General features: G+C 48.1%; 1 long non-coding RNA gene across 4 annotated transcripts in view; it reads right to left on the bottom strand.

Moving 5' to 3' along the window:
* Nucleotides 1-507: 507 nt before the first annotated feature.
* Nucleotides 508-26352, bottom strand: part of LOC131405009 (uncharacterized) — a 48614-nt gene continuing 22769 nt past the window's right edge. Inside the window, exons 1-4 of one of the 4 annotated variants that reach the window (XR_009219895.1) lie at nucleotides 13960-14091; nucleotides 3844-3965; nucleotides 931-1243; nucleotides 510-759 (exon numbers count right to left, since the gene is read on the bottom strand). This is a non-coding gene — a long non-coding RNA (uncharacterized LOC131405009). Of the gene's footprint in view, nucleotides 760-930; nucleotides 1244-3843; nucleotides 3966-13377; nucleotides 13396-13959; nucleotides 14092-26352 lie in introns of those variants that run through there. The other 3 variants (XR_009219896.1, XR_009219898.1, XR_009219897.1) reach the window with 3 other exon arrangements.

The following is a 26352-nucleotide window of genomic DNA, read 5'->3' as shown; positions in this document are numbered from 1 at the left end:
GGCCATCATGCTCGGGTCCCCGAGGCAGTGGTGACGACGAGGCTGGCCACCGTTCTGAAGTGGTCGATGGTGGCCCGGACGGTGTGTGCCAGGTGCTCATTGCTGGGCTTGTTCCTCTTGCCCCAGGTGGAGCCCAGGCACTGAGAGGGCACCACCTTCCGGAAGAGCTCCTGGGGAACAGGGGGAGTGTCACCCAACATTGCCACACCCCAGCTCTGTGTCCACATCCCCAAAAGTCCCACACAGGGGTCACAGTTTAGAGCTGGAGCTCAGGAAGCTCATGATGTGGCCTGAGCCTTGTGAGAGTCCCTGGCTTTTCTTCTCTGTCCACTGAGGGTACCCAGAGGATGACCCAGGACCCAATACTGGCAGGGAAGGGAGAGGGACATTTGCATCCAGCCCGTCCTGGCCAACTCCAAGCTCCAGATGGTGGCTCACCTCGGCTCATCCCAAGGGGGCATCTTCCAACACACTGATCTCCCTCTGGTCACACTCCCCATTCTGATGCACATTCTCCCCTGGCAGCTACAACCACGGGCGTTGTCTGTCTCCCTTGTAGTGGAGTACACATCAGGTGTCTAATAAGTCCTGAGGCTGTTGAGCTTCCTGAGCAGACGGTTGGGCCACCAGGGACCTGGCTGCATACAGTGAGTTCCCCTCCACTACTGATGTGCCAGGCCCTGCTCACCCTTCCTTCTCTTCAAGGAGCCGGCACAGCCACTCTGTGCAGCAGGTCCTGTTAGTGTCCACCTCTACGCTCTGCAGGTGGAAAGCAAAGGCTTAGGGGTTCAGAAAGTTGCCCAGGTCGTATGGTTGGTAAGGGGTGGAGCCAGGATTCGGGCCCAGATCATAGGAGACTGGATGAGGTCTGGGGCAACGATGGCAGAGGGAAGGCCTACCCCACCCCGCTCTCAGAGCCCAGCTGCTCACTGCATCCATCACGATCAACTGCTCCACCACCAGCTTAGGAGGGAAGGCCGTAGGTTGGGCTTCTTCTCACGCTTCTTAGCCACAGGTGGAGATGGACTTCCCACTAGAAATGATGGTCCAGGTGACTCCAACTCAGCAGCTCCCACTCCTGCTGGAGCCCATGTTGGCCCTTGCTCCACCTCCAACACTGCTGGTAGAGGGGACACTGGCTCCAGTGCTAGAGGGGGTGGTGTCAACGGAGCTGGAGCCAGCTCTACCTCCACCACTGCCCACAGCTCTGCTTCTGCTGCTGGCTGAAACTCTGGAGCTGACTCTGGAGCGGGATAAAGAGAAAGCTTCACTCACATAGCTGACTTTCCATGTGTCCTTCTAAATACAGGAAAGATCCCACTTCTCTTCCAGGAATAGCCAGCCTGCAGTCCCCTTTAGCCTCTGGCTCTGCCTCAGTGGCCTCCTAAACTCACAACAGACAAGGGAAATAGGGTCAAGGGAGCACAGCTCTGAACCAGACAAGGTTACCTGCATGTACGTCCCCTTTAGCTTGAAAAAGAGACAGCCCCTGACTGGTCCCACCCTAGTTCTGGTCCAACCCCATCATCTCAAGGTCCTGAGTGTGGAGGCCCTCTGCTCCTGCTCTCATCTCAGAGCAGCACTGGATGGTGTGGGTGGCCTCATGTACCTGCTCCTTGTCTAGTGAGTTGGTGGAGTTGAAACCATTGAGCAGCTACTCGACGACCTCCTGAGTGGAGTTCTGCAAAGACTGCCTGGGAGCTGGGCCAGAGGGAATCAGGGGTTGCCTGCACACTGCCACAGAGGCCAACCCCCAAGAGAAAGTCTGCTCCTCAGTTCAGGCACAGAGGGCATCCTGGCAAAGATCTTTGGTCAGGGAGGGAAGGAAATGAAACCTCTAGGGCTCAATAATATACGAGTAGAGGAGCTCACCTTCTCATGCTGTCAGCCATGATCTGGGGTATGAATGTGACAGACCCACCAGGTTTCCGACACCTAACAACAAGCTCCTGCTTAGGAATGGCCTGTCCCACATACCCTGCCTTCCCCACTCCACACAGACACACAAACACACACACACACACTATGAGGGGCCTGGAGTGTGGGGTTGATCAGGTGGGATCACCGTTGTGTCCTGGCCTGCACTAGCCTTTCCTGGGCTCCCCCATGTTACCCTTCACTGCCTCCTGTCAGACACCCAGAGGCGTCAGGGATGAGGGTTGAGCCAACATCGGCAACAATCAAAAAGATTCTCTTTCTGGGTTTTTTTGAGGCCAGATCCTGCAAAAGTTTGGATACAACAACAAAACATTTTTGCTTCTTGGCTGTCTCCATTCAAGTGAGCTGGATGGGGGGCTGTGGGTGCCTGGTTACCAGAGTTCTAAGATCTGTTGAGGCCTAGGACCAAGGAGATGGGGTCATTTTTCAAGATTCCTTTACCTGGGACCCTTACCTCAATCAGATTTCTCCAGAGCTGCCCATTGAGCCAGGGCTGCTCACCCTCCTCTCTCATGTCACTTCCTGAACTGTACACAAGGGGCCTACATAGCCCTAGCCACAGTTCCCTGGAAACCTAACTCAGGTCCTAGCTTTGAGGAGACAGAGATGAATGCAGACCTCCTCTTTCTTACCAGTTCTGCATCCTGGGAAAGTCCCTGTGCCTCTCAGGTCCTCCCTAGTCTCCAAACCTGCACCATGGGGATCAGGCTAGAATCTACTTCCTAGGGACCTCACCTGGTGTATATGAGATAATATCTATTACCCCTGTGGGCTGGGGTCACATGTACTTAAGGCACAAACTTAGAGATGGAAGAATAACAAGAAGGGGTGACATGTAGCACAGAACACCACTCAAAACAGGCCTGGATTCTACCAATGTGATATTGGAACAGTCATTTCCAACTTGGCCTCATTTTCAGGTCAGCATCATGAGGGGTTTGAAACTAACGGAAATTTAGATACTGCCTTCTGTGGCATAAAACCATTCAACTGTTTCCTGTTTTATGGAGAATGAGACCCAAGTGCCTCATCTTGGCCTATGAGGTGGGAAGCCTCCACAATGGTACCCAGTAAACCCCACTCATGGCACAGCCATCCCTGTGGAACCACTAAGTGGTTAGTAACTGGCTTATGAACATAATAAGAGCCAATGTGATGGGATGTCTTGTCTAAATTTTAACTACACAAGTCTCTCACTTCCTCTTACTCCCTCTCTCATGTTCCATCTCTCTCTCTCACTCTGTCGAATCCCTGTAACTGAGGAATCAAATACCAGTGTTTTGGGACTGCCCAATGTGGAGGCCTATAGAGGAGAGAAGCACGGGAGTGCCCAGGCCAACAGACAGAAAGGAACTCAGGCTCTCTGTCCAAACTGAACCCTGAAGGCTGAGAGTGACCTTGGGGGCTTGTCCTCCCCCAGTTGAGCCTCAGTTGAGGCCACAGCCCCAACCTGTTCAACTCAGTGAGGCAGAGGCACCCAGCTAAAACGTGCCTCATTGCTGATACACACAAATTGTGAGATAGTCAACATTTGTAGTTTTGAAAAGCAAGGTTAGGGGCAATGAAGTCAGAGAGGGAAAGGTAACTGACACAGCCTACCAGGCCCTGGCCCTACCTTCCACCCCAGCTCCTGTTCTCTCCTCCCAGCCTCCCTCCAGCTGCACTGGCCATATTTCTGACCTCCTCTGGCCAAACTCACTTCTGCCTGTGAGACTCAGGACCGGTGGTGCCATCTCCCTGACACACTGCTCCCAGACCCCTGAAGGGCTGGCTCCCTCTTGTCATTCTGGTCCCAGCAAATGTCACCCTATTGAGGCCTTTCAGACCCTCCTACCAAGTGACGCCCAACCCTCCCTCACAGCCCCCTGCTGTGTTTCTCTACAGCACTTGCTGAGAGTAACTTACCCATGGCTCTCAGAATCAGTGACAAAGATGGAGAACTCAAAGGTTTTGCAGGTACCAATGCCTGTGTTTCTCATCCCCTGAGCCATCAGATGTCTCCTTTGGATCCCACTGCTGCCACCAAACTGGTACAAAACAAAATAAAACTGAGTAAATTTTAAACATCTTATCGGCTTTATTCAACAGTTCATGAATCAGGCAGCATCCAGTCTAGCAGAGAGAAAGGAGCTCCAAGGAGCTGTACAAAATGAAAGACTTTTATAGGCAGAAGGGAGCAGGAACAAGGAAATTACACTACACCAAAAAGAGGGTTGGTTACTGCAAGGTTACCTTCCTTTAGGGGATGGCAGGGCTCTATTAGGAAGGTGACCTACCTGCTGCTCATCAGGCGATTCCCAATTGACTGGTTTATGATTCTGTTCCTGGGAGGGCAAAAAGTCTAATTAAATCTCGGCTTGTTGACGTGAGACTTAGGCTAAGTGGCTCTATTAGGGCCTGGTGTCTTGTTTTATTATTTTATTTATTTATTTTTTTTGTGAGGGAGATCAGCCCTGAGCTAACATCCATGCTGATCCTCCTCTTCCTTTTTCCTGAGGCAGACCAGCTCTGAGCTAACATCTATTGCCAATCTTCCTCCTTTTTTCCTTCCCCAAAGCCCAGGTAGATAGTTGTATGTCATAGTTACACATCCTCCTAGTTTCTGTATGTGGGATGTAGTCTCAGCATGGCTGGGGAAGAGGTGCGTCGGTCACGCCCGGGATCCGAACCCAGGCCGCCAGTAGTGGAGCGTGCGCACTTAACAGCTAAGCCACTGGGCCTGCCCTGGTGTCTTGTTTTAAACACATTACTTCTGCTGGTCCCTGATTTCCCCAGTTACATCCCAGCTGTCCCTTCATTGACCATTGTTAGTCACACACCCACTGCACCTGCCTCCAGTCCTTCCCCCTCAACACCGTAATCTCACACACAGCTCCTCCCGACACTATCATGACGTCTCCCACCACACGTCCCCTATACTTTCCACACTGCCAGCAAGATGCTTCACAAACACCACAACCATTTATGTCCAATGGGCTTAGAGGTCTAACCGTGCACTGGGAATCAGGAGTCACAGGGTCTGTCACTTGGCCTCCAATCACCTACTGTACCCCAGCTGAAGGGCTTACCCTGCAGAGAGACTCAGTTGTAGCCAACTCCATCGAACAACATCTTTGCCCCAGGCTTCCTTCAAAATGCTCCACCCACTTTCTGCGCCAACTGCTCCTTGAGGGGTCATTTTGGGGTAGCCTTCGAGGCCACCTTGGTGATTTTGTGCCCAGGCACAAACAGCTCTTGGTCGACAAACACTTTAACCATACCCCCTGAAATCATATAGCACAGGTAACCAGTGAATGGGTGCAAATTATTTTACCTCAAGACACCTAAGGAATATTTCACACCAGGAGCATCCACTTTTGGGTTTCACTGTGGGCTGATATCACAAGGCTCTCACCCAGTGAGCGTCTCTCCTCCCCAGCTCTCTGAGCAGCTTTCTCCAGGCTATATTGTGCAACGCACTATTGTTTCTCTCTCAGCCTGCTTCCCTCAGGTCGCAGGTCCCCTGAGTTTCCTGCCCTGACAGGCTACCACCAAGCCATAGAAACAATGTCAGTCCTATAGCACTGGGTGTTCAGTTCTACTAGGATTGACTGACTGGACTGGGCACAGGTGCGGTGGCCCTACCCACACAAAATCAGGAAACTGAGGCAACTAAGAAGTATCAACAACCTTAACAGAACATGGACAACAACTCCATAGGAACATATCCTAACCCCTGAACAACACTCTCATGAGTCTCTCGCCTAAATGGTTTTAGAAAATGGCCTGGCCCTAGACTGTCTATACCGGCCAAGGAAGGAGGGGTTGGTGCCTTTCCTAGAACCACACTTGCTGAGTGTACATCAACAGAGAAGTTCAAACCTACCTCCACCAAATGGCCCAAGAGGTTAAAATATTGCATAATATTACCCAAATCTTTGAATAGATACCAAAGGCCCCCGAGGTCACTGACCTATTTTCATGGCTGGTCTCTCCAAGTTGTGGACAATGGAAATGGACTGGATTTTAGACTGTTGCTTGTATAGTCTTAGGATTTGTTACTATAGCCCTCGTCGGATGTTTACTCTCTTGGCTACAACTTGCCCTACCACTAATAACTCCATTAATTACACTTATTAAATATACCAGGCAACTTAAAATTAACCAATACCCTGATTAACTTAAAAAATTCAAAATTTTTATGTGGAAAATCTGCTTAACATAGAATACACCGTTTTAAGTATTTCAAAGTATGCATTTCTGTGGCTTTTAGCACAATGATTATGTCATGTGGCTATCACCACTATCTAATTCCAGAACATTTTCAACACCCCCAAACAAACCCATACTCATTCACAATCTATTTTCTGCTAACCCAAACCCATGGAAAAACTCATCTGTTTTCTCCCCCTATGGATTTTCCTATTCTGGACAGTTCATTCAAATGGCATCATGTTATCTATTGCCTTTGTGGATGGCTTCAGTGAGCACACATGTTTCAAGATTCACCCATGGCCGAACATGTAGCAGTACTTAATTCTTTTTTATGGCTTATAATATCCTATATTATGAATAGGCCACATTTGGTTTATGCAGTGATAACTGGATAGAAATTTGGGTTTGTTTCACTTTTGGACCATTGTGAACACTGTTACTTTGAATGTCTATGGGCAAGTTTGCTCTTTTGGACATATCTACCATGGGCCTCTCCAGGTCAATGGTAATTCTAAGTTTAAGATTTTAGAAAATGCCAAGCTGTTTTCTGCAGAGGCTGCATCATTTTACTTTCCCACCAGTAATGTATGTGGGTTTCCCTTTCTACACATCTTTACCAACACTTGTTATTTTCCATTATGTTGAATATAGCCTTCATTTTGAGTGTGAAATAGTATCACACTGTGCTTTGAATTTGTATTTTCCTAATAATTAATGATACTGAGCAACTATCTTGTGCTTATTGGCCATCTATGTATTTCCTGGAGACATGTCTATTCCAGTTGCTTACCCCGTTTCATTGACTTGTCTTTTATAATTGAGTTCTAAGAGATCTTTATATATACCCAATATAAGAGCCTTCTCACGTATATAAGTTGCAAATAGTAGGAGACTTCAAAGACCACTTTTAACGGATAGAATATCCATACAGAAAATCAGGAAATAGCAGACATGAAAACATTAAATACTAAATGGACCTATCAGACACACACAGAATATTTTACTGGACAGCAACAAAATGTACACTCTTCTCAAGGGCACACAGACTATTTTCCAGAACAGATCACATGTTAGGTCACAAAACAAGTCTTAACAAGATTAAAGAAGACTGAAATAATACCAAGTAACTTTTCTAAACACAATGGCATGAAACTAGAAGTCAATAACAGAAGGAAAACTGGAACATTCATGATATGTGGAAGTTCAACAAAAACTCTTAAACTTAAAAGTAGATCAGGGTGCAGACAGGTGCTGTAGCGGTTAAGTGCATGTGTTCCGCTGCTGGTGGCCTGGGTTCGGATCCTGGGCACGCACCAACCCATGCTTGTCAGGCCATGCTGTAGTGGCATCCCATATAAAGTGGAGGAATATGGGCAAGGATGATAGCTCAGGGCCGGTCTTCCTGAGCAAAAAGAGGAGGATTGGCATGGATGTTAGCTCAGGGCTGATCTTCTTCACACACAAAAAATGTAGATCAAAGAAGAAATCAAAAGGGAAATTAGAAAACAGCTCAAAACATACAAAAAGAAACAATAGGGACCGGCCGGGTGGCACAAGCGGTTAAGTGCGTGCGCTCCACTGCGGCGGCCCGTAGTTCACCGGCTCAGTTCCCGGGTGCACACCAACGCACCGCTTGGCAAGCTATGCTGTGGCGGTATCCCATATAAAGTGCAGGAAGATGGGCACGGATGTTAGCCCAGGGCCAGTCTTCCTCAGCAAAAAATAAAATAAAATAAAAGAAGATTGGCAGATGTTAGCACAGGGCCAATCTTCATCACACACACACAAAAAGAAACAATATGGGCCAGCCCTGTGGCTTAGTGGTTAAGTGCGTGCTCTCTGATGCTGGTGGCCCGGGTTCGGATCCCGGGCACACACCGACGCACCGCTTCTCCGGCCACGCTGAGGCCGCGTCCCACATACGGCAACTAGAAAGCTGTGCAACTATGGCATACAACTATCTACTGGGGCTTTGGGGCGAAAATAAATAAATAAATCTTTAAAAAAAAAAAAGAAACAATAAACACACCAAAACTTATAGGCTGCAGCAAAAGTAGTACTAAGAGGAAAATTTATAGTGATAAACTTGTACATTACAAGAGAAGAAAGATGTCAAAGAAACAACCTGACTTACAACACACAGCATTAAAAAAAGAAAAAATGAAACCCAAAGTTAGCAGAAGGATGGAAGTCACCAAGAGGAGAGTGGAAAAAAAATGAAAGACAGTATGGACGATTAATAAAAGTAAAAGTTGAGTTTTGGAAAAAATAAAATTGAGAAACCCTTAGATAAAATATCTAGGAAAACAAAGAAAGATGACTCAAACTAAATCAGAAATGAAAGAGGAGGCATTGCAACGGATGCTTCAGAAGAAAGAGATCAGAAGAGACTATTCTGAACTAGTGTACACTCATAAATTGCATAACCTGGACAAAATAGATAAATTCCTAGAAACAACCTATGAAAGCTGAATCATGAAGAAATAGAAATCTTGAATAGACCAGTAACAAATAAGCAGACTGAATCAGTAATCAAACACCTCCCAATGAGAAGGGACTTCTCCACTCTGCCTGACCTTAACCAGCCTGCCCCAGCGCCAGGCTGATTCCTGTGGACCTAGCTGGCTCCCTGCAGGCTTCTGCAAATCCAGGCCCCTGGCTCACCCTGGAGCATGCCAGCTCTGGCGGCCCCAAGCAGCATCCTTGACACCAGGCTCCCACCGGGCTCCTGGGAACCCAGGGCCCCATCTCAGCCTAGGGGCTGCCATCTTCAACAGCCCAAGGTGGCTCTTGTGACCACAAGTGGTGTCCTTGGCACCAGGCTCCTGGTGGGCTTTGGTGAATCCAGACCCTGGCTCACCCAAGGTCCTGCGTATGCCAGGCAGCATTCACAGCCACAGGCAGCTTCTGTAACAGGGCAAACCCAAGACCCCAGTGGGCTCCCACAAACCCAAGACCCCAGGTCACTCCAGCACTTGCTGGCTACAGCAACCCAGGTAGATTGCATGACACCAGGCTACCAGGGGGCTGCTGGGAACTCAGGCCCATGGATCACCACACCACCTGCCAGTTCCAGCAGCTGTAGACAGCTCTTATGGAACGAGGCTCCTTGCAGGCTCCCACAGAACCAGGCCCCCAGTTTACCCAGGTGCTTGCTGACTCAGGAGGCCCCAGGCAGCTCCCATGCCACCAGGCACCGGCAGGATCCCATGAACCCAGGCTTCCATCTTGACCCAGTGCCTGCTGGCTTCTGCAGCCTCAGGCAGCTCCTGTGGCCCCAGGATCCCAGCAGGCTCCCAGGAATCCAGACTTCTGGCCTACCACAGCACAAGCTGTCTCTCGTGGTGCCAGGCTCCTGGCAGTCTCCCATGAACCAAGGCTCTCAGCTCATCCCAGCACTGGCGAACTCTCATGGCCCTGGATGACTCCTGTGGCTGCAGGCTCTCAATGAAGACCTGCCAAAACAGGCTCCAGTGGGGCTACTCATGATCTCAGGGTCCCAGCTGTGCCCAGGGCCAGACACAATACCATAGACCCAAGCTTTCCACTCACCCCAGTACCAGGCTGTCCAAGGACTCCAGCAGCAAGCTTGCCCCTGGACACCACCAGATGGCCTACCCAGGACCCCTAGATGGGATGACTATGAAGGCTTTGGTTTGCTAAAGCCAGTCTGTAAAGGGTGGAAGAGGTGCCTACTTCCTCAAATTTGCAGACACCAATGGAAGGCCACAAGGATCATGAATAATCAAAGACTCATGACACCACCAAAGAAAAAGAATAAAACTCCAATGACCGACCAAGCAATGGAGATATAGGAACTATGACACAAAGGCTTCAGAACAACCCTCTTTGAGAAATTCATAAAACTCTAAGGAAACATAGATAGACTACTAAATGAAATAAGGAAACAGTGCATGAACAAGTGAGAAGTTCATTATAGAAACAGAAATCATTAAGGAAAAACAAACAGAAATCCTAGAATTGAAGAACACAATGACTGAACTGAAGAATTTAATAGAGAGGTTCTAAATCAGATTCAACCATGTACAAGAAATAATTAGTGAACTAGAAGATGTGTCATTTGAAATCATCCAGTCAAAGAAACAAAAAGAAAAACGGTACTGCATAGGAATGGGGAAAGGCAGTGTGAATTATGGGATACCATGAAAAGAAATAGATAAACATTATTAAAGTACCAGAGGAGAAGACAGGGATAAAGGAAAAGAGTGTTTACTTAAAAAATAAATAGCAGCTTGTATCGCTATGAGTTTCCCTCCCAGGACTGCTTTTGCTGCATCCCATATGGTTTGATATGGCATGTTATCATTTTCGTTTGTTTCCAGATAGTTTTTGATTTCTCCTTTAATTTCATCAATGATCCATTGGTTGTTCAGTAGCATGTTGTTTAATCTCCACATTTTTGTCACTTTCCCAATTTTTTTTTCATGGTTCATTTCCAGTTTCATAGCCTTATGGTCTGAAAAGATGCTTGTTATGATTTCAATCTTCTTAAATTTATTGAGGCTTGCTTTGTTTCCCAACATATGGTCTATCCTAGAGAATGTTCCATGCGCGCTTGAGAAGAACGTGTAGTCAGCTGTTTTTGGATGGAGTGCTCTGTATATGTCTACTAGGTCCATCTCGTCCAGTTTTTCATTTAAGTCTACTATTTCTTTATTAACTTTTTGTCTGGATGATCTATCCATTGCTGTAAGTGGGGTGTTAAGATCCCCTACTATTATTGTGTTGTTGTTGATTTCTCCTTTTAGGTTTGTTAATAGTTGCTTTATGTACATTGGTGCTCCTATGTTGGGTGCATATATATTTATAAGTGATATGTCTTCTTGATGTAGTGTCCCTTTTATCATTATATATTTCCCTTCTTTGTCTTTCTTAACCTGTTTTATCTTGAAGTCTACTTTGTCTGATATGAGTATGGCAACACCTGCTTTCTTTTGTTTGCCATTAGCTTGGAGTATTGTCTTCCATCCTTTCACTCTGACCCTGTGCTTGTCTTTAGTGCTAAGATGTGTTTCCTGAAGGCAGCATATTGTTGGGTCTTGCTTTTTAATCCATCCTGCCACTCTGTATCTGTTATTTGGAGAGTTCAATCCATTTACATTTAGGGTAATTATTGATATATGAGGGCTTAATGTTGCTGTTTTGTCACTTATTTTCTGGTTCTTTTGCATTTCTTTTGTTTCTTGTCCCATTTGTTTTGGACTGCCAATTCAGTTTGGTTGTTCTGTCTTATGATTCTTCTAGTTTTCTCTTTGTTTATCATATGTGGTTTTGCTTTGATTATTTGTTTAATGTTTACCTTGAGGTTTGGGCAAAAAATCTTGTGTATGAGATAGTCCATTATCTGATAGCCTCCTATTTCCTTATACTAAGTCAATTCAGTCACTTTCCTCTTCCCCTTAAGTGATACAATAAGTTAGGAAACAGATCTGTTGACAAACACAAAAAAGCTAGATCTAGCCTCAGCCTGAGGGACAACAACATAAGAAACTAGTGGAGAGGAAACATTCTTCTCAAACCACAATGAAACAGTCACCACAATGGACTGTGTGCTAAGCCACAGTGAAATCTCTAAAGAGTCCAAAAAGCAGAAATCTATAAGTAACCATATTACGGGACCTTAAAGCAATAAAAATAAAAAATAATCACAAAATATTGGCTCCACTCCCCCAACCTATCCACTTGACAATCTGTCCACACCCTTCTAAATCTCTCAGGTTACAGAGGGGATCCAGACAGACAGGACAAACTCTTTAGAAATGAGCAGCACCGAGAGCAGCATGAGCCAAATCCATGGCGTGGAGACTAAGGGACAGAAGAGACACAGCCTCCACTGCAGGTATCAGGGAATATCAACTCTACATGAAGAAGCTGAGCACTTCCCTCCAGGAGCCAGAATAACACCACAATAAAACCAACAACAGCAGAATGAAGTGAGGATTCACGAGGCAGGAAAAACAATGCAGACCTAAGCAATGGAGTTAAGGGCTGGCTCTCTGGAAAGACTTGTACCAGTGAGAAACCTTGCGCAGTCTGACCAAGAGGAACAGACAAAGGCAACAAACTGTACCATCAGGTACAAGAAACTACCGAAACTGCTTTAACGTGATAGGAGAACATAGTGGATAACTCTGACCAAGACATCAGCGGTCCTCAATTGGAGCTGTCCTTCCACCAGAATGCATCTGGAAACACGCAGGATGGGTTTTGTTTCTTGTTTTGTGTTGTCCTAATGGTTGTTGCCCTGGGGGGTCCCGGAGATCCTGAACAGCCAGTCACATAGAGTCGTTTCCCTCCTGAAGTGTTACTGACATCTGGGAAGACGAGCACTGATCCAGATTAAATGAACTATGTGGTAGGGAAATGTTTTCCATGGATATATAACAGGCAAAAGATGGTACCCTCAATACATAAGGAATATTGAGAAACCAATGTTTACAACTACTAAACTGTAAGAGAGTGGGAAAATCAGAAACATAGCCAATAAACACACCAAAAATATATCCAACCTATTCGTACAGGTGGAGAAATATGCATGTAAAGCACAGGGAAGAGTTGAGATTACACACCAAATTTTACTACCAACAAGGAATAAAAGCTGGGAGGTAGGTGAGAAATAGGAGTTTTTACCACTTCTTACCTTATATATTTCTGTAGTGCTTTAATATTTACAAAAGAGATTGTACTCTACTCAAAAAGATGTTTAAAATTTTAAAGAAATTATTAAAATGTTCAAAATGACTTCAGTTCATGGATATTCATTAAAACACAAATGGAAAGAACCTCCCCATGACTTTAAGAGTCTCCTATAACTTTTCTAATCGTTACTATGTCGATTTTATTTCACATTTAGATCCTAACTCATTGGAATTTACATTTGTGTGAGGGATGCAACAGAAGCTGATTTTCTCCTGTTCAAGTGGAAAAACAAGGATCCAGGCACCGTTCATTGTGTAGGTCTGGCTTTCCCAGCAGACCTGCAATGCCTCCTTTCCCAGCGGCTAAACCTTGACAACTACCGCTGCCTCTCGAGCACCCTAGAACTGGTGGGGTGAGCTCTGCAGCCTGGGCTCCCTGTCTGCAAGGGGCAGCTACCCGCAGAGCCTTCTCCCAAGACAGCAGCAGGCATGCTGCACAAAGAAGTGGTCAGTGGCAGTCTGCTGCGGAGCAGGAAACCCCTCATGATGAGCAGGCAGTGGGGGAGCCCCGAGCACGGGCACTGACCTCGGCGGGGGGCAGCAGTCTGCTAAGGCAGGGAGCCCCCTCCCTTCAGCTCGTCCAGCTCCTCCTGCAGCGTGTGCACCTGGCTGTCGGCGGCTGCCCCTCTTCAGCTCGCCATTCTTCTCCACCTGCTCCCACAGGTGGCACCCGTGCTCCTGTTCCCCTGGGAGCAGAAGCAGTAGGAGTGCAGCGAGTTGAGGAGTTCTTGGGCCCCCAGTGCTGACAGGATGACCTTTCTGAGAGACGTGGGGCCGGTGTTGCTGTGCTTGCTCTGCACAGCTTCTGTGTCTGGCTTTAAGGTGACATCTGTTGGAGGGTGGAGGGGCTCTGGGAGGCTTTCTGAGGCATCATTGTGAATGATGAACTTGAGGGTTCTGGGCCAAGCCCTAGTCAGGCACAAGGCTGGTCCCTCTGCAGCTGGGCTCCACATCTCTCTTCAACCTCTTTCGGTCAACAGCCTCGTGGGGCACAGATGACCTTTCTCGAGTGTGCTCTGAGAAGAAAGTGTAAGAAAGTTGCCAGCCAATAAATCTGCACACCCCAGATCCTGAGGGATAAAGTCATCCACGGAAATTCCACTCTTACCTAAGAGACCCTGGCAGGGAAGAGGGGGGTCTCATTGTCAGCATCCATAGCAGACATGTTTGCATCTCCCTGGCTGCCTGATGCTGTGGAGGCCACACTGTATCCTGGAGTTCCTTCCAGAGACTCTGCACCTGCTCCTGACTGGCGGCTTCCTGGGTAGCCCTGGGTGCAGGTTCACCCTGCACAGTGGCTCGCTTCAACTTGCGGGAGCCCTGCTAGGCCCTCAGGTTTTCCCTCAAGGACAACGATGAACCTGCAGCTCCTTTCCCATCTGCTTCACTCGCTTGTTCCTTAGGTCCCCGGTGGCCTTCCTGGTGTCCTTTCTCCTGGGGCAGCCACGGACTTCAGCCCCCCCTTCTCAATCAGGTGGAAGATGGAGGGCACGGCCATGGCTTGAGCATGTAATACTGACCATCCAGCCTTTCCAAGAGCTTTTTTTGGTGAAACGTTCACTACAGACGAAAGAATGCTTAGTGGGGTCCAGTCATCCCTGTGAACAGCTTTTAACCACTGAACCAGACATTGAGCCCCTTATGTGGAGCCTGCAAGGATAAATGAAAAAGTAACTAGAAAGAAGGGATTAAATGTCTACCCCTAAAATAATCAAGTATAGAAACAAAACAAGTGTTTTTGGGAACACCGACACCTGTAGCCAATTTACCCATTTAAACCTTTAGTAAAGATTTAAGAAGCACCTTCTGCTTGCAAGTTATTACTGGAATAGAAAGATGAAAAACCCACTGTCTACCTTAAGAAACTGACCATCTAAGGCAGAGGAGGAAGAAAGGTGAATACCTTCTCCCAGGCTGTGGTAAGTGCCCTGTAGGGACACAGACACTCGGGCAGATAGCACAGGATGGCATCAAGACAACAGGAAAGGCTTCAGGAAGCCTCAGAAATAGTTCCTAGAAGCTCATGGCTACCCAACCCTCCTGCTGTCCATGGGACGCAGTGCTAAAATGGCAAGGGTTGGTCCCCCTATTTCAAAGCCAGGCCAGGTGTCGGACAGCAGAGCCTCCCAGGCACTCAGCGGGGCGTCTGGCCCCAGCTCTGCTCAAGTAGCTGAGGTATGCAGGACTGCCGCCAGGAGAAGGTCAGCCCCAAGGGTTGTGGTTGCGTGTTCCTCCTGTCCTCCCCTTACCAGGAGGAAAGCTGTTCTCTGTACAAAGCAACAAGCCCCTGCAAGGTACTGACCAAGACACTTCATCATCTGTTCTCCTCATTAAGGTAAATTCTCTATTTAGACCAAACTCTGCACATGGGGGTTTGGGGGGTCTCTCTCAAGGGCTTTCTGCTCCACCTGAGGTCATCTAGCCCCCCTGAGTCCGCTGTGGACCAGACCAGGTGGATACTAGGTCCTCAGGGAGTTCCAAGCAACATGACCTTCTAACCTTTCTCAATGCTTTGTGACTAGTTACCAAAGGACCCCCACCTCCTTTGCCCCAGACCACGTTAAACAATGACACATGCCAAGAGCAACCTTCACTGCAGTGCTTTGCCTCATTCTCAAAAACAGTAACAAAACTTATGGGACACAGGCTCTGAAGGAACTGTCAAGAAAGCAGGGTGGCTGACCTCTGAAACAAGCTCACATTACTAGTTCTTTGGATAGATTGTAACAACTTCCGACTTAGAACAAACCACTGTAAACCTTCAATAATTCTACAGACAAGTGGCATTCAGCTCTTTCAAAATACAACAAGAACCTGCAATGCAAAACAAAAGGATCTGCCAGGAGATTTTCAAAGTAAAATGTGTTCAGTGCACTGTTTTGGGACCTCCAGTGCGGAGTCCGCAGGAAAGGACTCACTGAACTGGCTGAATTCCAGAAGCCCTCATGAAGGGAGCCAAGCCAGGGGACAGGCAAACTCCTCACCATGCTGTCGGAGCCCAAGGAAGAAGTGAAGAGAGAGCCCCTTCCCCGTGTCCCCAGGGTAAACCCCCGGGTGAGGAGTGGGCCATGCCCTCCACCACCCAAGATGCTGTCAAATGCAGAGTCCACTGTCAGATGCCTCTCCAGGACTCACCTCCAGTGCAGAGCCACCTTTCCCTGCACTGCCAGGACCCGTCTAGCAAGAGCATCTGGGAGGTGCGTCCATCCCGGAGGTACAAGCGGCTTTTGCTCAGCCACATTCCTGATCACAGAGATCAAGGCAGGCTCACTGCCATCAAAAGAGCAGAAAAGTCACAGCAAATGCCAGAAGATAGTGACCTAAGGAAGATCGTTTCCAGAATACCCTCTTTCCCGACATTGTAGGCCTCAGCCCAAATCAATGGAGAGCACGGTGGTCATGGGGTGGGACTGAGAGGGTGGTGGAGGCCATAAGGTGGGTGCTGGTGGCCATGGGGAGGCCATAGTGGCCCGAGGCACCCAGAGCAGAGATGGTGGCACAGACCAAGGCCACACAGTGCCCGGTGCTGACTCACCTGCTGGACCGGCCCGGAGGGCCTGAGCACAGAGTGCCGCCTGCCTCAGGCTGAACCTCGAAGCAGGCTGACCAGGCGGCAGGATGGCATTGTTTTTAATTCCTTTTTCTTTTCCTGGCAGCTGCAACGTAAATTTACTGAAATCTCAGTTTGGGAACGGTACAGTAGACTAGTAGGCAATATTTCAATGGTTTGTGGCATCTGGCCACTTAAACGTGAGGTGGCTGACTTCCAAAGGAGCATGTTCAGCAGATGTATTTCTGGTGACGTTTGTTTAAAAAAGATAAAGAATCAGACAGTGATGCACTGTTTGCTGGGGGCACACGGTGGGGGAAGGAATAGAATTATTTACTTCTCCATCTGTTCTCAGGTTATTACCGCTTACATACCTACGACCATTCCCAGGAGAGACTTGGTTAAGGTAGAAAACACAGTTTAATATCAGTCATATTACCTTAGATATGAAAGTCATCATGGTAAAGTCAGGAAAAGACATGCGATGAGTGGTAATGAGACACGGAAGGCTGCTTCAAAGTAGAAAAGGTGTTTGTGTTTGAAGGCCTCTGTTGATGCTGATAAGAACATGTACGGTATTTGTAGGATGGGGTGGGGAGTTTTCTTTCTAACATGATGCTGTGCATCCTTTTAGGGCTGATTAATGGATCAGCCTCTCCTGGCCCCTGGTGTTCTTACAGATTCGGCCTCCCTTGCCCAAGGGTTAGGCAGTTCCTGGTAGTTTTTATAGTTATCCATTCATTAAGCTGCATTTCTTATTGAGCGCAAGGTTTGGTTTATGCATTGTCCTAGACCCTGGTGCCAGAGAAGTGAGCAAAACACAAAAAGCATGCCCTGGGTGACGTTCTAGATGTGACACCAATGGTGTGGCTCATGTGGGAGAGTGATGTGTGCCAGCCTGGAGGGGGGTGGAGTTGTAGCCAGGAGGGCCAGGAAAGGTCTCACCGCAGAGGTAGATTTTGAACAAGCTCCAAAAGCAGTGCAGGAGGAAGAGCAAGTGGCCTGCTCTGGGAGCAGCAAGGAGGCCAGTGTGGTCAGGGCACAGCCGGTGACGGCAGCAGGAGCTGAAAGCAGAGTTGTGATTTTGGCCCAATCGTCGGCCCTTGTTGGTCATAACGAGGACTCGGGCATTGATTTATTCTGAATGAGATGGTGACCCTTTGGAAGGTTTTGAGAGCAGGAGTAACATGGCTGGACATAGGTTTAGCAGACTTGATCTGGCTGCTCTGTTGAGAACATACCACAGAGGGGCCGGGGAAGAGGCAAGGAGACCAGTTAGGGTGCTGTTGCAATAAGCCAGGCAAGAGGCCTTGGAGATGTAGGTCAGGGTGGGGAGAGGAGGTTGAATTCTGGGTGTGTTTGGAGATCGAGACAGTAGGACTGTGTACAGATGGGAAGTGGTGAGGGGTGGGGCTGGGGAGGGAGGACTTGAAGTCTGTGCTGAGTTTATGGCCTGAGTCAAGAAACTTAGCTGGGGAGACTTGGAGAGGTCCTGCTTGGTGGGGAGCTGTGGGAGTTTGGTTTTGGCTGAGTTGACTGTGAGATTTATAGTTTGTCTGTGGCTCTTTTCCACGAGAGGAGAGCAGAGAATGGCCACCTGGAATCTGTCGTATGAACTCCCTGTGCCCCTCCCAGGCTCCCTCCTGGCACAGACATCCTATGGGAAGGCCTTGGAGTGGAGGTTCCTCTGTGCCAACTTTCTTGGGTGTTCTGGCCTGTTTGCACTGCCCCTCCCTGGGTTTGTCACCTTGAAAAGATTTACTCACTTAGTGGAGCCTCAGGTTTTCAAAAGTTAAAGTTTATGTAATCAGTGGGCTTGAAAAGCAGTATAAAATATTTCCAAAGACGCAAGAAATAGGTAAATTTCAGAAAAAAAAAGATTCTAGTATTACATTGTATGTGTTAAAAATTCTTGTTTCCCTTTCTGCCTCCCCTGAGCGTGTGTAGTCATATTGTTCTGTTCTTTTCCTTGTGATGCAGTATTTTCAAATGGAATTCCAGGGCTTACAATTGCACAGCAAGTTGTAATATGATTAATTGTTTATAAAACAATGTCTTTCCACGGAAATAGTTAATTAACATTATTTTCTGAAAGTAATAAATACATGTGGCTTTTCTTGTTGAACTAGAAAAATGCTTTACAACTTTCTTCTCTCCTTTCCATTAAAGTGTAGGTTTGTGTGAATTTGCTGGATTCTTCAAACACTGGGTTTGCCATTTACAAGGTCACTGTGGTCCAAAGCAACGTGACTGGGAGCAGAGGCCTGGGGTCAGAGTCTCTAAGATAAGCCCCCCTTGAGCCTGCACAGAGAAGTACTTGAGACCCACACGTTCTTCCTGGGTGTCCTCCCTGCTCATACTCACTGCAGAAGGAGGGTTTCTGCTGAGAGAAGCTACAGAGCCCTGGAAAGCTGGGAAGGCACCTGCACAGGGGGAGGGAGTTGCTGCCCTTCCTGAGGTTGTCCCTTTGCTTCCCTTGAGCCTGTGTCTACACGTAGGGTGGAGTTTTGCACCCACAGTGTAGGGGCCCCGCAGAGTGTAATCTGTTCACATTGAGAAAGTCTGTGAATGTCAGGAGTTCTGTGTCTGGATTAGAGTTTATGAATTTAGGGTTCATTTGAGTTACAACATTAAACTGCATCATGTCGAGAGTCTCCTCACTTGTGAGAGTGGAAGCTGAGAGAGGGAGCCCTTCTTTTCCTTCCCAGGCAGGGGAGGGTGTATGAGCTCCCAGAGTCCATTCCTGTGGCTGCTCAGGTATCGCCACCCTTCTGCACCAGGGACTGACCCACTCCAGGGCTTCTGTCTCTACCAGGAGAGTTTAGAATGTGTTTAACTTTCTGCATGTTGCTTTCCTTCTGTCCTGTGGGAAGCAGGCAGCTTATCTGTGCTGATCCCAATATTTGTGTTTCTTTGCTTTGGATTCCTGTATCGATTGAGCAGTGCAGCCCTATATTTCTGGTTTCCCTTAGCTCTTTGTAATTTTATTTCCTGTATGAGAAATAACATTTTGAGTTTCTTGGGATTAAAAATGTGAATTGATGGAGAGATATAATGTCAGTAAGGCAAGAAAATTGTAGAACTAAATAGAGTTTTTGTTTTTAGGCAAAAGAATCTCAAGATATGAAATGAATGTGTTGAAGTTTTCAGGTGCATTTTCATTTTTACATCAGTGTTTGCATGTGCTTGTCCCTAGAGAACATTGAGATTTAAAAAGCTAAAACAATGGAATTTCTATTTTAATTGATGTGAAGAAAATTAATCAAACTAATCCCACTATGTTTAAGGAGCTAATCCCAAACCCCTCTTGCATTATAATGTGCCACTGACTCTTGAAAATCCTGCCTGTGTGAGACGCAGTGGAGGACAAACTAGGATGCAGCTTGTCCTTTTACTTAGCGAGAGATATGAAAATGTCATTTCGTATGGTTACTCTTTTGTAACCGTTAGTGTGCTAAAGAAATTAAATCTTAGAATGGTTTCCTATGTACAGAAGTTTAAATTAAAGAAAAGCTATGAAATGGGAAAACATGGTATGTGTAAATTTCTCTATTTATATTAGATAAATCTGTAAGATAGAAAAGTCTAACCTCAGAAGAGTCACTGCCAACACTTCTGGGTCCCCTCCAGCCACCCCCAGTGCACAGTTCTGATCATTCTTGAGCTTCCTGTTGGTGTTTCTTTCTATAAAAACAAGCCATTGTGAATGCATATTTTTGTACGCATGTTTGTCCTTGTAATGAGCGGTCAGACTCCGCACTTTTTGATGTATGCTGACAACTTACGCCTCTCCTCTCCCTCTTCCTCTCGTGTCCACACCTGGACAAGCTGAGGAACAAGTCCGGAGGCTCTGTTCTCTGACATTGGCTTTGGATCCAACCACACAATCCCTGTCTGTGTGCAGAAGTCTTGCCCTGGTCTCAGCCCTGGCAAAGATTTTTCGCTTTGACCAAACTTTAGTCAGGCCCCTGAACCTTCTTGTATGCCTGTCTGTGCACTTCCTTGTAAAATCCAGTTTTAGCAACAACCTTGCAAAGTCAGTTTAACCAGAACCCACACACGAATGTCTGATCACACTTGAGATCTGCTCAGGCACCTCCTCCTCCTCCACCATCCCTCAGGTGGTGTCTGATCACTCTGGCCTGTCTCTGGTAAGAATCCTATTAGGTCAGGTTAGCCAGAAACCCCAACACTTGACTTTCTCTTAGTAATTTTCCATCCCCTGACCCCCACCATGCTGCCTGGCTGTGAAAACCCACTTGCCCATGCTGCATTTAGAGTCGAGCCCAACCTCATTTCTCCCCCGCTGTGAATCACATCACAGGGGTCTCTGTGTATCACAGTGGTTCTGAATAAAATATGCGTTACCATCTTTGACAAATTTCATTGAAGATTTTTTGTTTAAAACCCCAAACCACAATAAAAACCCAGGCCAGGCACCTTTCTTTGCACCCTCAAGCCATTTCAGAGCTGCATGTGATTCTGGCCCTGCTCTCCTCAGAGACCTCTATTATGCGAGTCATAAGACTTTTCCTAACTTCTGTGTGTGTGTGGAGGGGGGCACACACCAGCATCAGTCTCTCCATGGGAATCACAGCACTTGCCAGTGAGCAGTCATATTTTGAAAGGAATCTCTTTCTCTGAGTAGTAGGTCTCAACAGTGGGCTCAAAATACTCAGTGAACCGTGTTGTAAACAGATGTGCTGTCCTCTGGGCTTTGTTCTTCCATTTGAGAGTTGACTTTAACTTAAAGTTACCAGATGCATTACCCTTAACAAGAGAGTGAGCCTGTACAAAGGCCTGGGGGTGGATTGGATGGGGAGGAGAGAGAACAGGATCAGTTAGAGGGACCAGAGGTCAGAGTGTGAGACAGGAGTTGGAGAAGGGGCCAGAGCAGTCGGTAACAACACAGCAGCCAGGTCAAGGCCCTGTGCACCATGTCTGGGAGTCAGGATCTTCTAATAGCAGTCAGTGGGGGAGCCCCACTTTTGCTTGGATCTCTGGGGGACAAGAAGACAGTGTCTTACCACGTCTGACTGTCCACAGCTACCAGACCCTGGCCAGGGAGCATGAAGCGCTGATGCAGGAGTACCTGCACCTGCTGCAGATCGTGGAGGCGAGAAGACAGTGGCCAAGCAGCTACGGCAGCAGATCGAGGATGGGGAGATCAATATCGAGCGGCTGAAGGCAGAGGTGACTGCTGGCTAGGGGTGCAGAGGAGGCTGGCCAGGGGACACAGGGCACAGGCCCAACACCTCACACTCCAGGCTCCTGCAGGACCAGGGGGCACATGACGAGCAGGGGGAGCAGCTTCCAGTCACAGCTATGCCAGCCTCGAAACTTAAATTTAGTGATGCTGGCAGAGTGGGAAGGGCTTTAGTTAGATCTGAGTTCAGATCCTACCTCTGCCACTTGACAGTTGCAACCTGGAGTACATCCCCCCATCCTCTGTGCCTCCATTCCTTCATCTATACAACAGCCTTTTTATACTTGCCTGGCCAGGTTGTGAGGATTGAGTGAGGTTATTTATGGGCGAGTTTTTAGTTACTTTTCTGATGACCACATTGACTAAGCATTCCCACATTATCAGCTGGAGTCCAGGGACACAGAGTCCCGGGTAGGTCGTCATAGTGTGGGATCCTGGCTCAGTTCCAAGCATTCGTTCCTTCTGCCTGTTGTAAGAGCTCCTACAGGGGCTTACCGCGCATGAGTCTGGAGGCCACGCTGCTCCTAGGTTAAGCCTTGTAGAAATTCACTACTCAAACTGTGGTCCATGAAGCAAGAGCATGTTGGAAATGCGAATCTCAGGCCCTGCCCAGACCTCCAGAATCAGAATCTGCACTTTCACAACATCCCAGTCGATTGCCATTTACATTAAAGCTTGGGAGGCGCTGGCTCTCTGTCCCTTAGACGCCCCTCACCAGCTGTCTACCCCAGCGCCGAATGATCTGATTGCCTCTCCCCTCTCATCTCACCATGCTCACCAGATGTTCAGAGCCATTTGGCCACATCACACGAGGACCGTGGACTCTGAGCTGAGGATGGGAAAATGGAAACATAGATTCTAACGAGGGTCGGATGCATGATTTGTAGGGCCTGATGCAAGGGAAAAATGCAAGGCCCTGGGTGGAGTCGGGGAAGTCGACCTCTCCTTCTCACAGCCCACCAACCCACCCATGGCAGACAGGCGACCCCCCAATTTCAACCTCCAACCTCCTCTAACCTCTGTGCCATGATACAATTGGTACCTAGATGAGGGGTGGGTAAGATGCCCGTGCTGAGTCACCCACCTAGTGCCAGACACTGTCTTCTCACTCTGCCCTGAGACACCATCGGGTGTGCACTGCACTCACCCTTTCTGCACTTACCCCGAGGCCCCTGCAGAGGGTGGAGTGTGACTCATAGTGGGAGGTGTGTCTTCCTGGCTGACTCAACCCATTTCCTCCCAGAGGGTAGACGAGGTCATGGGTTCTGGGGTGCCGGCGTTTGGGGAGCGAGCAGCTGAGAAACCATCCCAGGGAGGCAGCAGGAGGCAGTAACACATGAGGGCTGAGGCTCCACGCCCCTGGGGAGTGCTCCATTGTTCCATCAGATGTTACTCGTGAAAACAAATTCAAAGAGAAATGATTAAGAACTTCAGGGTGGCAACTGCAGAACTTGAAGCCCCAAGCATGGGGCCTTCTGAGCATAGGACCCCATCACACGCCCTTGAAGCCAGCTCTGCCTGGAATGTTCAAAGATCCAAAGTTTCCAATTCCACCTTATGGTACCGCTGCCAAGCTCTGAACTAATGGTCACATAAGCTTGGAACTTGAGCTTGAACAAAAGTTTAAGATTCCACACACCTCCTCTACCCTGCACCAGGCACTGTCAGACAAGCTTCCTTAGTCAGTCCCCATAGCCACCTTCATAGGATCAAAAGATGAAGCAGGTTCAGAGTACTCAAGTCACCTGCCCAAGCTCACACAGCTGGGAGGTTGCAGAGCCAGGACTAGAACCCAGGTCTGAGTGTCTACTTGCCAGTCTTGCCACTCGTAGCCTCTTCTCACATGGCTCCTGGGATGAGGGCTTGTCCCATGTCTTAACCATCTGGTTCATTCTGAGATCTATCCTAGCCCTACACATATCCCTGAAGCCAAGTTGAGTCCTTGTTAGGGACCAGGGAATCGGTCTAGGGACCAGCACCAGATTAGTGGCTTCATGATCAAGGGTGTCATTCATTCACTCAATCACTCGTTCACTAACTGCCTAAGATCAGCTGACCACTGCCTCATCCTCTGCCCCAGGCTCCTCTTTCCCCATCACTTTGGGCTCCAGCCAGTGTCCCTGGTCATGAGCTGTGCACCTCTTGGCCTTGGCACATGCTGGGGCTTCTGTTTGGAGTGCTCCTGCCACCCCCACGCTTTCTTGCCTGGTGGAATCCTACCAAGCTTGAATGCCTCCTCCTGGGGACTCTCATCACAGAATGTGCTCCACATCCCCTGCTCCCTCGGCTTTCCCACCCTCAGCATGCCACGTCAGAGCCAGGTCCTTGGGTGTCTGTCCCCCATCCAGCCTGGTGGGACCTCCTTGAAGGCAGAAGTGTCCTTTATCACTGTGTCCCTTCTGCCTCGCACATAGTAGGTACTCTGTAGGGGCTTGATGAATGAATGGACATCAGGCTCTGTGGTAGGCAGTAAGAGATGGAAGTTTCTACACTTAAGGTCTGATTGTGGTAAAGTGTGACTGGCACCATAATAGAGCTTTCGGTGTGAACCCAGGTAGAAAATGAGTCACTTTATGGCCAAAGAGGGTGCGGGTTCATGTCGCATATGACCTTGAAAGGTTTCGGGGGTTGATAGGCCAGAGAAGGGGTGGGTGCAAAGGGCAGGGCCCTCTCTGGTGCTGGAGAGCACCAAACTGGTCAGTTTTGAGTGAAAGTGTGTGTGTGCGTGTGTGTGTGTGTGTATGTGTGTGTGTGTGTGTGTCAGTGTGGCAGCAGAGGCCTTTTTGGTGGGAATTTGGAACAATGTTTCCAACTGAGTACATTACTCTCCAGGGCAAACGATTTCTTTAAACAAGACTTTAAAAGATCAGCTTTGGTAAAGCTTTCTGGCTATAGTCTCTCTATTTCTCTCTCTCTCTCTCTAACACACACACACACACACACACACACACACACACATAAACATCCTACAGGGCAGAGGGCAGCTGTGTGCTCTGGAGGGGCTCCAGGAAGGTGAAACAGAGCACTTTTCCCAGGAAGTAGGCCATCAGGTAGGCAGGAGGTGCCAAGGAGACAAGTAAGTGATGAGTGACGCCCATGACAAAGACAGAGTGTCTTAGAACGTCAGAGCTGGGAGGGATCTGAGAATTCTGATGTCCACAGAAGAGGAAGGGACTTATCCAAGGTCACTCCAAGGTCACTTCCAGCGCTGGAATCCAGGCTTAACCTTGGGTCTCCTGGCTTTAGATCCTTCACCTGTACCTGCCCCACAACTGATTCCTTCCTTGCTGGGGAGATGGGCCATCTAAAAGGTGCATGTTCAGGAACCACTGTGTCACCTGGAGGGCGTCAAGCTCTCATGGTCCACCTGATAGCCAGAAAACTTCCTCAAACCCCATCCCACATATTCCTGAGGATTTTCAGGGTCTTCCATTTTCCTAACCATGTCTGGTTTCCAATTCTGCTCTCCTGACTTCTAATATCACTTCTCACAGTGGCTGTCTTCACTCAGTCTTGACTGCTCCTTGCCCCCGTGTGGTCACTCCACGTGCCCATCAGGTGGAGCTAGATTCTGCTGCAATTACAAACAGCCTCCGAATCTCAGTGGCATAAACAACAAAGATCGCTTTCTCTCTCACATTGTGTGTCCATTGTGTGTTCTGCTCCACAACATTCTCACTCAGAGACAGGGACTCAGTCTGATGGGGCTCCACCATCAGGAAATTCACCAGTCCCATGGCAGGGGAAGGATCATGACAAATCATGCCTGACAGCTCTGCTCATGTTTCACTGGACAAAGTGAGTCACATGACCACACCCGGACTTCAGGGTCCTGGGCTGTACAGTCCTGCCTTGTACCAGGAGGAGAACCAGAGTATCCAGGAAAGCCCTAATGACACCCAACTGGCTCCTCCTTCAGTCCCCAAGCCCCTGACACCAGCCAAGTATGGACCAGACTTTCTGAATGGTTTAGATACAGTCAAGGGGTTTTCCAGTACTGAAACAGAAAACAGCTTAAATGTGAATAGAAGACATACTTGCCCTCCTGTCACTCAGCCTTTTCTGCTACAGGGATTTCTTGCTGACCTCCTCTCCTCACACTGGCCTCTCTCCACACGCTCCCAACTGCCATTTTGTTGGTGGTGGGGGTGTTCATAATCCCTCTATCTGCCAAGACCCTCGTCCCCGTCCAGTGATGTGTTGGAGCTGGCTCATACCAACTTGCAAGTCACTTGTGAAATTTTCAAGAATCTTGTAAGCTTGTTATTCACCCTTCGGTAGCTTAAAATGGGCCAAGGTAGGAATGTTTACACCATGGAAATCGGCCGGTGCTACCAGTCAGAGTTTTTATTTGAGAGAGCTGGTGGTTAATCATTTAACAATATACGATTCTCTATATCTTTTTTCAGGACCAGCTAAATACTTTGCTGGGCCCAGTGCAAAATGAAAGTGCAGTGTTCTTAAGAATTTCAGGGCAGCAACAGTGAAGCTTTAAACCAGGTATTAGGCCCTTCTAAGCGGGCTGTTCACAGGTCACACTTCGAGGACATCGGCCCTGTCTCTACTCCCTCTATATTCTCCAGCCCTGGAGCCTCCACCCATAGCCATCTCTTCCTAGAGGTAATGGGAGATGACACATAAACAAAAGTCTGCACAAAATTTATTAACCAAAACTATCCAGCTTTGCTCAGTCTCTTCTCTCCCACCTAACAGGCCTCTTGGACCTCATCTTTTGTAACCAGAAA

This window comes from Diceros bicornis, chromosome 4, assembly GCF_020826845.1.
Source record: "Diceros bicornis minor isolate mBicDic1 chromosome 4, mDicBic1.mat.cur, whole genome shotgun sequence".
Classification (NCBI taxonomy): domain Eukaryota; kingdom Metazoa; phylum Chordata; class Mammalia; order Perissodactyla; family Rhinocerotidae; genus Diceros; species Diceros bicornis.
Note: the sequence above shows the minus strand (reverse complement) of the source record. Positions and strands in the feature narration are given on the sequence as shown.